This window comes from Anomalospiza imberbis, chromosome 2 (assembly GCF_031753505.1).
Source record: "Anomalospiza imberbis isolate Cuckoo-Finch-1a 21T00152 chromosome 2, ASM3175350v1, whole genome shotgun sequence".
Lineage (NCBI taxonomy): Eukaryota > Metazoa > Chordata > Aves > Passeriformes > Viduidae > Anomalospiza > Anomalospiza imberbis.
In genome coordinates, this window is record NC_089682.1 from 85,399,190 (window position 1) to 85,414,629 (window position 15,440).

The window sequence follows — 15,440 nt, forward strand, 5'->3', positions numbered from 1 at the left end:
AAAACGTGGCAACAGATTGGTGTTTTATTAGCTTTGGAGCGCTGTAAGGGAGGTCAGCTGTAAGGAAAACAGGAGACTCTGCCCTCTGCAGAGCTGAGCTTGAACCAAGGTGCACGTTTTATCCCCTGGGGATTAGGATGCTCAGGACAGCTCTCAAGGCAGGAGCAACAGGACTGAGAAACAATTAAGGTGTTCTTGGGAAGAAAGGGCCTGTCCATCTTCAGCTTTACAGCAACTATTTCTCATCTACAGCTTCTCAAGGCTCATTTGATAGCTCATGAGGAGGAAGAGAATCAAACCAACCCTTAGGGAGACATAGCACGATATGATCTGCTCCTGTCTTTACTACAAGTCACAGCAAACATCACCGAGGGACAGGGGTGTTCTGGTAACTTTCCAGCCTTAAAAGCCTCTAATGTTTGCTTTTAGCTGCAGTGCTGAAAAGAGCCATTACGATGACAGAGTGACTCGAAGAGCAGCTCCACACAGAGTCAGTGACAGCTCACTAAGTCTTATTTATTCTGCCTTGCCCCCAGAGTTATCTATGCAGCCGTGCAGTGAGCCATTCAGGGAAATGTATCGGATTTTATAGTTTGTGATTTTTTACTTTTTGTTTTTAAGGTGAGGAAGTTAGATTAGATGTTTGGACTGGATGAGAAGATAGGAAAAATTTTTAGGGAAGAACATAGACCTAGCAGGCTGGGTGAGAGGGCAGCCGCCGGCTTAACACTTCCACACAAGTGTCAATGCCACATGAGAGATCAGCACTGCTGGCTGGAATACCTAGTAGCTCCTCTAACAGATTCATTTTGTCTTCAGAGTTTAGATTTTTTTTATCTTGATTTTTACAGCACATTAAAATCTCCAAATGAGTGGTTGAACTGCCTTATCTTAGCATTATATATATATATGACACTAAGAAGGAGAGGAACAGTCTGTTTTGATTAACAACTAATTTGGTATTTCTTGGACCAAAGGCATTGCTCTGTAGCAAACATTGCTTCATTTATAATTCATAAGCACAGGGAGTGCCAAGTCCCACTACAAGGACAGAGGTAAGATTAATTATGTGCCTTTGCTGTAAGTTTCCATATGGCACCATATTTTGTTTAGGTTGTTTTCTGGTAAGTTTATTCTTTATTCTGAATTTTCTTAGTTTGCAGTGTACACTTGTGCCATAAGGAAATTACTTGTGTATTTCATCTTAGCCCTTTGTGACCTATTTGTATTCCTGACCTTCACCTCAAGTGTATCTAATCCTTAGTTTTCTCTTTGGCATCAATTTCCCAAGGAATTTCCAGTTTTTATTTTCAAACAGAAATTACCCTCCTTAGAATAGCTTCAGCTGGCTGAGGTTTGGCTAAAGACTGCCTCTGCCTGAACACTGCCCTGCATACATTTGCTAGCACATAGGAGGAAGCATCACCTCCCTTGCAGCAAGGATGCCTAAGACAGACCATGAAAGGCTCTCTGAAATTTGTTCACCCTTTGCTGTTTTGTTTTTTTTTTAATGCAGTAAGTAACAAAAGAGAACCAGTTGCTTTGTTTTATTGAAACATTTCTGAACTCCAGTAGGTTTACAAGTACACATGACAGCTGCTGCCAGCCAGCAGCTCCAGCTTTCCCCCAGGGCCTTGTGCCTGTGGCAGGAGTAGCCCTGCGGGAGCTCCCACAACGCACAGTGGGCTGGAGGGGGTGAGCAGTGCTGCCTGGTGTCATGGCTACACTTCAGCCTCAGCAGTCTCCCTCCAGATGATTTGTTGCCAGGCTCCAGCATGTTCTCAGCTCCAAGCACCAAGATCACTTCCAGCAGCAGGTTATCCCCTGTAGGCAATGATTAGTTGGGAAATCAAGGGTGGCTCCTTTGGCAGTTCCTTGGCACTGGCAAAAAGAGGATACTTCTTGCACTGTACATTTTGCATACACGTATATATGTTGTAATATGTTTATATATAATATATATATTCCATAGCTATAAAGACTCAGAACTGAGATACTTGAGCTGTAACTGGATCAAAATAGTTGGAATCATTATTAGGTCTTTTTTGAGCAACAAATGGAAACAGGACTGAAAAACAGTATCTATATATTGGTTTAAAATCATGGTTCAGTGAAGAATGTTGTGGTATGACAGATAATTTTGCCTTTTCCTTGCCCTTTGCCCTGCCTCTTTAAGCCAACCACAAGTTAATTCAACAAGCTGAGATGTACTGATCTGCTTATTAAATCATTATAAGCCCATGTTGAAACAATTTCAGCCACAGCTGAAGCTGCTGAATCAAGGGTTCACACCTAAATTTTGCAGGCTGCTATAGTAACGTACCATTGTCTGCTCGACAAACACATACTAAGTGAGAATGTGCCATGATATTATTATGCCTCTATGAAATGGACTACCCAGATATAGAAACTTAAAGGCCTCCCTTCACTTCCACTAAGCGAGCTCCACTGATCTCCATGAATTTACACTACCATACCAAACTGGATCTAAATTTTTTGTAGGCAGAGGGATCTGTTGGCTACAATAGGTCATGTCCCAGCTGAACCACTGAAAGCTGCCCTTCTGACAACCTGCATTGCTCATCATTACTTCTTTACCCTCTAATATTAAATGATATGAGATGCTGATTTCTTTAAAACCTGGCAGAGTACTTCAGGTCCTTCACTGAATTGGACCCCAAGTGACCATTCTCCTCACCACACATGCTCTCCACTTTCTCAGCCTGGTGCATATGCCAGACAGATAAACTGCCTATAAGATTGTTCTCTAACACAATTCAGAGAAAAGTAGCTTCAGTACCTTAAAAAAATATCATAAATAGGCTTTGACTATTAAAGCCTGACACACTTCATCTGAAAGAGGATTGATTGGGAATGAATGTACAAGCAAACAGACCATCTGTCGAGAGATGGCAGGGACACAGAAGCAGACAGAAGTCTCTGTTTACACCAAAGCAAGACTGAAGCTTTTGATGGCTCTCTGTTGCAAAACTAGGGCCTCTTCCCCTGGGAGTGTGCAACACACTGGGGACAAATCAATGCCATCCAACCTGACATCTTTATGGAGAGATATCTATATCTGAAATGGCATCTCTATAAGCAAAGGAGAAAATAAGACATTTCTAAGACACAGATGATATAATTTAATATGCTACCATCTGCTTTGTCCAATTCTCTCTCTCTCTGTCTCTCACCATGCCTTTAGCTCTGCCTAGCAGGGTAGCCAGAGCGTCACATTTTCCCTGCTTGCATGTAGGGAACAATATTGACCAGGGAAAGAATATGGAATACATCCTGAAACAGCTTCCTTATACCTGCTGCCCACTAGAAAGGTCCAAGTATTTATTGATAGCTTCCAGTTATGCCACCTCACCATTCTTGTACTCCTACATCACTTCATCCTCCACAATTTTTTATCTTGGTGGATTCTGCCTCTTCAGCACTTACTGATGTCTAGTGAGAACCAGCTGTGTTTTCAACAGTTGCTCACAACCTGGTTTTCATCTTTCAAGGGGGTCTGTTATTACCCCCTTTCCAGATTATGCCCCCCACCCCCCCTTTATATTGCCTATTTTGAGAAATGTATTGATGAAATTGCAAGTAAACATCTTGTCTCTGCCTGTTAGGTTTAGTTCAACACATTTATTCGGGGTCACTTGTAAATGAGAAATGAAAGGAGAGATGAAATGGGTTTGAAGACCCAGGCACTGCCAGGCTGTTCCTAAAATGGCTTGGAAAAATGCATGTGTGCACATATATTAAGGGCTTGGTATATTGCTGTCCCTATTTTGGTTCACTCTTCCACCTGCTAATTAATTTTAAGAGCCCATTAGAGACTTCACAAAGCCCAAAAAGAGCCTGATTTTCCTGTCACCTGATAATACTTGTCTCAAGATCTGCTGTGATCTACAAACCCTTCCCAGGCCCCAGCCCCAGTGGGGGCACTCACACACCCAACAACTCTGCAATATTTTTACGCCAACAAGAACCCTACATCCTGTCAATCCTGCACCACCCAGCTCATACCCACAGTTCTTGGGGCTTTGCACTCTTTACTCCACAGGTGAAAGGAGAAGAGAGCAACCACAGTGTCACAGCCAGCTGCTCCTCCTTGCAAGCTGAGGAAAACATCTAAGAGGTGTTTTCAGCTCCTCTCCTTCTTCCCAAATGAGATAATGAAGCAGGAGTAGAGAGGACCAAAAATGACAGATCAGGGAGGAAGATTTCTTTGGGTTTCCAGTGGGTTTCTGTTTTCCCTCCTCAAGGCAAATCTTGGGGAACGCACTTCCTCCCCCACCAGAGCTAGCCAAGGAAGAGAGCAGGGTGGTGGAAAGCTGTGGAAAGGGCCTTTCCTGAGAGGGAGGAAAAGGTGTTTGATACTAAATAATCCCCAGAGTGATTTGAACATTTTCACTTCTCCTCCAGTGAGCACTGGCACTGTGTGGTCTTGGATCAGGCAGAAAAGGTGCCTTTTACAGAAATAACTGTTAAATGATAGGAAAAGCTGAGGTCTTCACTGAGGCAATGATGTCTGGCTTGTACATACTCAGAGAGTTCAGCTTTCTAGTGGCAAGGGGTGGGGGATATGGTCCTCCCCAGAAACTTTTCAGAGCCAGCCTTCCAGACATGTTCCATGCCACAGGGGCAGGGCACTGACTTAGTGGGGTGATGCCAGGGTCTTGAACACCCCGTCAGTCCTTTGCCACAGCAAACACCTCCATGCAGTTGTCCTGAGCTTGTGCAGCTCAGAGCTGACACTTTGAGAATCATAGAGGCCATGGTTGCCCTTAGGGTAGTCACTGAAATAAAGGCTCTCTGCTCCCTCTGCCCTTATCCTCCATCAACTGTTCACTCCCTCCTGAGCTGCTTCTCCTGTGTTGCATGCACCTATAGGCTCATAGCTCCCTGATGCTGGCAGATTTTGATCTGGCTCTTCCAGTTTTGTTACATTCCCATCAGAAGCTCAATAATCACAGCAGGTGCTGTAGCACGATCTGTCACATGGGTCAGCAAACTGGATCCTCACATCCTGCTGGGCAGAGGCTGCATCTGTCACAGGATAGAGACAGCCACTCTGGGTCTCACCACTGCTATGCAATTCCTTTGCATTTCTTTCATCTTCTTTGGGCCATATCCAGGTGGCTACATTTAAGCAAAACTCTATCTGAAGGTGATGGGAGTTTTACCTGTATAAAGTGGGATTTTTCCATAACTTTCCACCCATTTCAAAGCAAACATTTATCTAGCCCAGGCTGAACCAGACTGGTCAGGTTAGGGAAACTCTGACTCTTCATGTTCCTCTAAAGAACATCCTTGCATGCCTTCTTATCCCAGAAAAAAAAAAGTTCTTTCTTCACCCTGGGGGCATGGGAGCAATCTTACGAAACTAACAGAGAAAAAGAAAGGTTGTCTTTCTCTCCCTCTTCTCTCTTTTCTTTTTCTTTTTTTTTTTTTTCAAATAAAGAAGGATGGACTTGCTAGCAATCATGGGATTTCCTGGACAAGAACACAAGCACCCCAAGTATATCATCATTGCCCCATAGCTGCAGAACTTGATCAAATTAGGGCTGTACTGGCTGCTGTGATAGAAGGCAGGATTAAGAGATACTGGAAGGTTTCCAGGCAATTTTCTTGGAGAAAACCCAGCGTGACTGCAGCACTGCTCATTTGTCAGAAAAGATCAGCTCTACAGGTGTCATCCCACAGGAATCACAGTGTAGGTCCTTCACCAAAAGGATGAAGCTAAAAATTGCCCAATTAATCAGAGTGAAACATGCATTGAAAATGGCTGGAGATGCATTACCATGATTTCTCCATCCCAGGAAAGGGCATGACATCTCAAAAATAGCTCCAGTATGTGCAGGCTGCATCTGTACAATGAGGTGGTGGTTCTCCATCTTGTAGCCTGACAGGAATGGCTGCTGGATTTCAAGGGTGAAGTCTGAAAGTTGGTGAACAGGGAGAACAAATGACTCTGTGGCAATCTGCTACCACAGTAAACATAATTCCTTCTCACCCTACCCAGCACATATGCTCCTTCCAGATCGGGGTGAGAGAGGAGGCCAGGACTGCCATTTAAGGGAAGGGTTTTTGTGTTCCTGCTGATGAACCTACCAGAACATGTCTTATCATATTTTGCTAAGACTCACACACAGCCCATCTGCATTTTGTGCAGAGGAGTTTGTTTCAACATATCAGATGTGCTCCACAGTCTCCGGGAAGCCAACAATGCCTCAAAGACCCTCCCCCAGAGGAGCTACAGGTCTCCAAAGCAGTCCCTACATAACACACTGGCTTCTTCCCCACCCCCCCTCACAGCTCCTGATTCACTTGCTCACAAGCAGATTCATGTTTTCCTCCTATTTTTACACACAACAGTCATCCTGGTTGTGTGCTGGGGTGCATGATGCACGCTAACATGACCTGACATCCTTCCTCACATATGTGCATATTTGACTCGATCTTGGGTCAATGCAGGCAAAATCACACAGGCTGGTCTTCTGAATGTCAGGCACGCATTCATCTATGGGGACCTTCTATTAGGATAAGCTCATGTGTCTATTCACCAGCCATTATGTGATGCTCTGTTTTGTCTGGATGAACAAGACATGCAAATTAACTTAAATGAATTTATCCATAGGGCACTGCAAACCCTAGTCACAGGAAAGAAACAATGCATAGAAATATCACATCCACATCTTTCAGTGGTGACCTCTGATACTGGGTGCCCAGCATCCAAGTTTTTCCTCTCCTGCTTGATACATCTTTGTTTACCTATTCTGTTTGCATTGAAGACTTTGCTATTTGCTCTATTTTGAATATAAAGCTCCAGTTAATGTCAGTAAAACTTCTGCTTGCAGATAAGGGAGGAATATTAAATAGATCTGCAGTGCAGAGAGAGATGATATTTTAGTTCCTTTCATGCATTCGAGTTAGAAAATAACACTGTAGTTGGTTGGTGCCTTAAACTCCCAGAGATTTCAAAGTACTCTGCTCAATACCCAGGCAGAAAACTTTCCACCACCGAAGGGAGGTTTCTCCTGATGTGGGGATCATTGGCTAAGCCCAACATGGGATAGAAAAGCTAGCACACTACAGGTGAACTAGAGTAGAAATAGAGAAAGTCTTCCATGCCTGAGTTAAACAGGCGGGATTGCTCAGCGCTGGCTGCTGCAGCAGAGAGACAGCCTGGGGCTGAGCTGCAGGCACAGGAGCAGAGTACAACAGTTCATCTCAGGCAGAGGTTTGTAGAGATGATCAAACAATTTTTGCCTTTATGGGTAATGAGCATGGAAGCATTTATCAAATGTCTTTTTTTTAGATCTCCAGTGTCCCTCACTGGATATTTCAGGGAGTAATTCATATGTTTTTCAAGTGCTGAAATTGAAAGAGCATTGGACTTCTATATGACTAGAAGATGAACATGCATTTCCAAATGCCCTTATTGTTGATCGCTGCATTAGTGCAATTTATTTGAACTGAAGACTTTGTCTGGAGCAGTTGGGATGTGCTGTTAAACAGCATTGCCTTAAGACTACCTTCACCTGGGCCTTACAAAGCACCCTCTGTGTGCTTAGTTGCGGAAATCTCCACCATAATGAATAGTCAGATCTGTTTTTGTCTTCAAACCTCATTTCAGGAAGTAATCTGGGGCTTTTCATGCCTGCTCCCACTCACAGCAGGACATTCTTGCCCTCCTTTGAGAGACAGAATATCAGAGGAAAGCAACATTCTGGTGATAAGCATATGCTGGCAGGAGCACTGCTATAAAACTTGCAACAAAGACTTTAAGGAGCCAGTGTCATAGCAATTAGAGTCACAGCATCTATCAAATCATAATTCCAGCAGCACTGAGGGTGAGAGAGCTTGTCACACAGAGCCAGCACCTCTTCCCACCTCTCCAAATATCTTTTTGCTAGAGCACTTTGATGGGTTATAGAAAGAGATTTTGATATGGCCAAAGTCACTCCTTTAGAAGGGTAAGACAAATATTTACAAGTGTGTTGCATTAGTTGCCTAAAAATATCCTTCTATCCATCTAGGCAACTGCCTTTAGCACTGTCACCGAAGAGGAATTGGCCATGAAAGCTTAGAAGCCAGGGAGATGGCACCTCCAGCTGGAGGGGCAAGGGGCTGGGCACAGGACAACAGCCATGGCTGTGCAGGTAGAGACGTGATGTAAACTGCAACAAGCGCAGATGCAGAAACGGCAGCATGAGAAAGACAGCTGCCCCAGTGCCGCCTGCAAGGGGTCTTCAATGCCCTAGCCCTTCTCCCTGACACTCCAACACCTCCTGCAGCCTGATGGGGCCAGGAGGGGGCTGCCCACCTGCTCCTGGGGCCCAGCAGGACACGTAATAGTGCAAAGAGCCGAAGGAAAGGATGAGTCATCTGCTGCAGCAGAGAAGGAGAAGCTGGTGAAGGCACCGGGGATTGCTGCAATGCCACAGCAGCTCCCCTGGGTCTCTGGGCTGCTGACATGCCTTCCCCTTTCGGGCTGCCTTAGCATAATACTGCAACTGGCTGTTTCTTGGCAGCTACAACCTAGGGAGAAGTACACGCAACAGCAGAAACAAGTGAGCAAGTGCAAAGCAAATGGGAAGGGCTTAGGAGCACTCAGCATCTAACTCCACCAGAAAAGAGAAGGGAGCAAGAGGGGAGGAATTGAGAAAAGCGTAATGAAGTCACAAGGAATTGGGACACTTCTAGACAAAACACATTGTTCAGATTAATTAAAGGGTACATCAGCAGGTTTCTACTTCTGAGAAGTTTTTTGAGTTTAGCAACACTGTCAGGATCCGGGTTTTAAACCACATTTATCAGATCCTTGATCAGTAGAAAAATGCCTTGAAAATCATGAAAGGTTTTTCTTTGTTTGGTTTTTCATTTTATTTTATTTTAATAAATGGTAGGTTCTTTCAATTTGCCTGCTGGTTTCTGAGCCTTTAGGGCCTATTTAATTTGCATATTCATGTCATCTTATGCAATGATTCAAGCCTTTTAAAATTATCTTTTTATTAAAAGCTCAGATTTTCCCAGAATAAAATTCCAAGTAATGGCAAAATGCCAAATATTGTCATGGTAGTAATAAATTAACAAGCTAAATTTAATAAGAATTTTCTGATAAAAAGCAAGTAATTAACAGACTGATTACAGCAATCATTTTTATATGCTCTTGACCCAAATGCCATTGAATATTCTTATCATGTGCCCTAACTGTGACCTGACTATATTAATGTATGCACAGATCCCTAGTATTCTGAAATTTAGGAGTTAATCATATGCTGAAGTAGAATTACAATAATCTGGTGAACTTGTCATATGGTCTTTTCCTTTAAATTACTTTATTTGTATTTCTATTTATTTTTAATTTAATTTGTTCTCTCCTTGAGAATCCCCATAAGAAGGTATCAGATTGGAGCATCTGTTCAGGGAATGTTGTGCAAACTCACCTGCATGTCTTATAGACCTCTGGGAAGAATCTTTTGATAAGCAAGTAACCATTCTTCAATGGTTTGAAATTTTGTTTTATTTTTCAGCTGAAACGGGTTTTTCCCCACAAAGCAATGCAAACCTTTTTGTTCAACTAGAGGATGAGTGTCTTCCTCGATGTAGCCTTTTGAGGATACTGAAGAAATCAGCCAGTTCCAGAATTTTGTGGTGTCTTAAAGGCAACCATGGGCACAGCCAATTTATTTAGGGAGGAATCACAGAGCTAGGAAAGAGTAGGGGACTAATATTGTGTGACATGATACTCACTGACCCTAATTATCAACTTCAAAGCAGCTCATGGGTAGTGGAGTTATTGCCTCCCAGCAGACAGATGCTTCTGGCTTATCTCAGCCCTGGCCACAACCCCAGTTGATGTCAGCATCATTTTTAAAGACTGCAAGTGAATTAAAAATAATGTCAGGGAGCAGGGAGGAAAGACAGTGGGAGAAAGGCCAGTGGAGTCACCAGCATTAGTGGGAGGATGGCCAGAACTGGAGGGAAAACTGGAGCACATTGAAGCCCTTTGGGTAAGGGAGGGCAAACTTCCTCCTACATGGCCCTGGGTGTGAGGGTGGGCTGGCAACACCCAAAAGAAAGGATGTACAGGAGACTGGGAGTATGACACAGATTTTTAGAGTGGTACCTGGGGGTTAGCAGTGAACAGGACCACATGTCACACCAGAAAGTGTGACACTCTAAAACTGGGCTGGCATTAAAGAAGGCTGCTGAGTCTGTTTGCAAATTGAGTGAGATCAACAAGCTTGGGCTGGAGGGGGAAAGAAAATTTAAATAATTTGTGGTAGGATGAAAGGTTTTCCTCACAAAAATTCAGGACATAAAGGCAAAATACAGCCTAGTGCTAAGAGGCACTGGGAAGGGAACTGTCCATCCAAACTGCAGTCCAACAGGGAGCCTTCATCATGAGTGAAAAGAAACTTTCTCTGGTGAGTTTTCTTGTTGTTTGTTTGTTTGTTTAAAAAGGGGAGATTTTTATGCTTTTTATTCTTCACTGATATCTTCCAGTATCACACAGGAACATATGCAGATTCTAATCCAGGGATATTGTAGATCAAAGTGGTGCCCCAGCTGCTGCATCATATCAGATATGGCTCTTATAGCAGGACGCTGGTTTTCTCTTTTCAGACAATTTTCCATCAATAAAAAAAACAGATCAAGAAAAACAAAAAATGGAGAAAAGTGCTGTTAATAAAGTAAAAACTTCTTCTTTGAGCTCACATGCTAAGAGACATCCAGCAATCAGCATGGGAGAGTGAAGTACACCCTTACCTTTACAGACATAGAAGCAGTGCCATTTATCTGCACTAGGTACTCACATTCCATCCCTCCAGGTTTGAGAGCTACCTGTGTAACCATGTTACAGAGTCTCTACCAGTAAGCATAACATCAAAGAGGATTTTGGGGCTCTGAGAACATGATTGTAAGAAATAGCCTATACTTTGTGCCACTGTCAGGATACCTCTTTGGGCCACTGAGCTGTTGGAAACATCACTGCAAGCAGCTGTATTAATCAAATGATGGTGAATACCCAATAACTTGGACATTCCTGCAGCTTTCCTCTTTCACCACAGCTAGTTTAATTCTGACGTTGCTAGGATATATCATCTTAGAGAACATAAACCCTACAAAGCCCTCACTGACAAGAGGATTAGAAGAGTCTGTCTACCAGTGGATTATGTATATGAAAGAAGAATAAAATCAAACAAAAAATATTTCATTTCTGGCTAAAATGATGTAATTCTCTGGGTGTAGACTTGAAATGGTCAGGGTGGCTTTATCTGTTGTGCACCCCAAACAATAACGCTCTGCTCCAGCTGTTCTCTCAAGACACATCCCTGCATAAAGGCAGTGGTGGTTTAGGGAATACCACAAACTTCTCTGTCATCTGATTAAATGTAGACAAATCCAAAGTAAACATAAGTACTCACTGCTTGACCTAGGTAACCTTACTTCTCATTTATTCAGTGTCAAGATTTGCATATTTTTAGAGAATGAGTCATTTCACTCTCACATGGGGCTGAAATTGTGCCATTGGAGTACCAGGCCATACAGGTCCAACTCCCTTTGCAGGTCACCCCACCAGCCCTTCCCAATCCAGCAAAGGTGGGCCAATGCAGTAGCTGTGCTTGCTCATGAGCCCCCACCTAACTGCATCAGCACAGCAAATACACATACATATACGTACATATACATGTAGAGACATATGTACACATATATAAATCCCCAAAAACTTAAGGACCTCTGTGTATATGTGTCTATATATGTATGTATGTGTATAAACTGCTCCTATGTTGTTTTATTCATCAGATTTAGGTATCTCAAATTTTGTGACAATTTCCCCTCTAAGCATTGAATATGTCATTGGAGAAAACCTGCCTGTATCCATCAGGCCTCTTACCTCTTTCTCAATACCATCTAACTGCTCAAACATTAAATTGTTGCATTCCAGCAGTCAGTCTTGGACTTGACATCTGTGTGTGGACCAATGTGACTCAAGTAACCAGAATCCAGCAGGAGTTCAAGTCTGTGATGATTTGGGGTGGGGTAGAGATACTTTTCTTCACAGTGGCTGGTAAGAGGCTTTGTTTTGGATTTGTGCTGAACACAGGGTTGTTAATAGAGAGATGTTTTTGTTATTACTGAGCAGAGGCTACACAGAGCCAAGGCCTTTTCTACGTTTTGTACTGCCATGCTGGCAAGGAGGCTGAGGGCGCACGGGAGGAGACACAACCAGGACAGGTGACCCAAACTGACCAAAGGGAGATCCCAGACCATGCAACATCATGCCCAGTATAGAAAGCGGGGGAAGAAGGAGGAAGTGGAGGACATTTGGAGTGATGGTTCTTGTCTTCCCAAGTACTCATTACACATGATGGGGTCCTGCTCTCCTGGAGATGGCTGAACACCTGCCCACCCGGGGGGAGCAGTGAACTAATTCCTTGCTTTGTTTTACTTTTTTGTGCAGCTTTTACTTTCCCCATTAAATGCTCTTTATCTCAATCCATGTGTTCTCCCGCTTTTACCCTTCTGATTCTCTCCCTGACCCACTGGTGCGGGACTGAGCAAGCAGCCATGTGGGGCTTAGCTGTTGGCTGGGCTTAAACCGCAACCAAGTCACTGCTCAGTGGAGTGTAACTGCATGCATACAGATATGCTCATACCAAAATGAATAGGATGAAATTAATGGATTGCCACACTGGCTGGTCAAAACCACCTTATTTAATCCATGAAAGAGTCAAATAAATTGCTTGTAAACCTAACAGGAATACTCTGCATATCCAAGTCATGTGTTTAGCCTGGGCTTAACTCCAAATATTCCTTCACAGCAAAACTCTCCTCTGTGGCACCCCTAACATTTGGGGGCAAAGTCAGAAAGTGATGTAAACCTTATTGAAAGAGACCTGATAATATGCTACAGATATTTGTGTCTAAATGCTACACATCCTTGTGTCTAAAGCACCACTCACTGCTACTCAGCAAACCTTAGACAGAAGGAGCAAGTAACTGGAAACCCATCAGATTTGGTGACTGATCTGTACTAATCTGTAGTTGTTTCTCTACTGTGCACTTCAGTGTCTGCAACTGTGTCTACATCAAAGTGATGTGCTGTTTGATCTTGACCTTTTACCTGGACTTTGACCTTGATCTTTTCCACTTACTGTCCTGACTGTGATCCCTTTGAGAACCCCAGCTGATATGGAATTTCCCTGATACTCACCTCTTTATGTGACCTATGTGCCCTACACATTTGCTACCACACTGATGGCCAAATGCTTGGCCACGGATAGCCTTCCATAACACCATATGAATATTCAGGATATTTCAGTCTCTGAGATCCCAGATGGCAATTTCTTTTTAGCCTGTACACACAAAAAAAAAAAAAAAAAAAAAAAAAAAAAAAAAAAAAACAAACAAAAAACAAAAAAACACCAACCAAACAAAACCAACAACAACAAAAAAAACCAAACCAAATTATAGACAATGAATTCTACTTCTTGTTTTCTTCTGAGTTTTGGTCTTATTTTCTAATTCAAGTTCTCAAACTCATTAATGTTGCACCTCTGGGAACGCACCAGTCATGCAACTCTCCACCTCCCTGCTCTTGCCCTGCACAGCTACACCACAAGTCTCATTAATACTTGCAGCATTAAATACTGTGAGAATCTCACATAGTTTGGGTTCTTTCCTTCACTGTTTCCACAAAGCAAGTCCCCTCTCTTTAACAGGTCCCCAGTTCAGCTCTTCCTGAGGACCAGGTACTCTTCAGGTCATCACAGGCAGAAACTGGGATTGTGACGAGTTGCAGCAAAGCCCAGTGTGATTTTGGCAAACCTGAACTCTAGTTGAGCTGGCCAAGCCAGAAAAACCTGGTGTGCTTCCTCACACCTAGTCCAAGCACACTCTGTGTGCATCAGGCTTAGCAGCAAGCACTCACACGCAAAGGAGGTCTCGTATCAAGGTATCTACAAATCCTAGTTATCCCTGTCAGGCAATGTCAGGATGCTTACTAGAAAGACCATATCTTTCCCATCACCATGTAAAAGGCTACAGGACACCAAGTGGAGCAGCTAAAACAGAGAATTCCCAGAGCATCTGCACACCCTGGTCTGTCTTAAGGGTTTGCCAAAGTTCAAGCTTTCTCCACCAGACCAATCTGAAAATCAGCAGAAATCTTTACCTGAGTGCTACTAAGGTCTTTCATGGGAATGAGAATAGTCTGAGGTGAGCCTGTCCCCAGGTAAGATGGTTTTCCAAGATTTGCTGGAGAGTCATCTCCTATCAGAGTAACTGGAATTTTGAGTCAGCACTGAACAGAAGACATTTTATGAAATCCTGAGACAAAATGTTCTCTTTCAGATAGGCCAGGTGGAGATAAGATGTCTTTCAAAACCCGAGAGGCCTCGCTGTGTTTAGGACAAGTGAAAAACTGACCGACATGTTACTGCACAAACTGGCTTGAGGGTTGCTTGTTGTCATGCACATAGCTCTGCTCAGCTCAGCAGACTCATTTCAGTCTCATTAGCAGATGTCCTTGAGGTGTTCGAGGCTGGTGCCTCAAGACAAAGAAAGAGGTCTGCAGATCAAAGTACACCTTTGATCATCCAGGACATTATTTTTATGAGCTGGGCTAAACCACCACAAATTCCACAGATTCAAGCATAATGAATAAGTCAGAGAGCAATAGGTGGTATAACTTGACACTCAATTTCTACATTCAGAGGTGGCATTCTCAACTTGGTGGCTGCTGGGCAGCATGATTTATGGCTTTGCCTGCAGGAGGTAACTCTACTGCTAATAGGAAGTGAGCTATTTGTTAAACAGAAGAGCTGTGTGTCTCTGTCCCTCACTTCTGCTTCCCACATCGTGGCTTTTGCTGCCAGCATTATGTTTCATATCATGACTTCAAAGATTTACAGGAAGCTCTGTGTCTGTTTGAAGACCTATGAATCCAATACTGGGACAAGAACAATGTTTTGTTTTGAGAGCAATGGGAACCTGGCTTTGCCCTGCATATGAAGTCCATGACACACCCAAGATAAGGTCCTCTGCAAGGGAGTTTGTATGGATTGCCGGAGTTGGGAAAAGGCCAATAGGGAGGTTGTATAAAGGCAACTTTTCTTTGCTTTTCCAAGGCCGTTTCACAATTCAGATGATATAAGATGTGTGCACCATTTTATTTGGGCAGCCTCATTGAATGAGCAGAATAGAAGGCACATGGGGGAGTCACATACCACTGATAGAACTGATCTGAATGCTAGGGTGGAACATACATTTTTCCAAACTGCTTTTTTTTTGCCCTAAAATGATACTGGTTTTTGTCAGAGGAAATGCTTACAGAGTTCAGCTGTATAGGTTGTGAAATACCTGCTGTTATCTTCCAATGCTTTTGGCAGTTATAGATAACACTCATTAGACAGACATACATACAT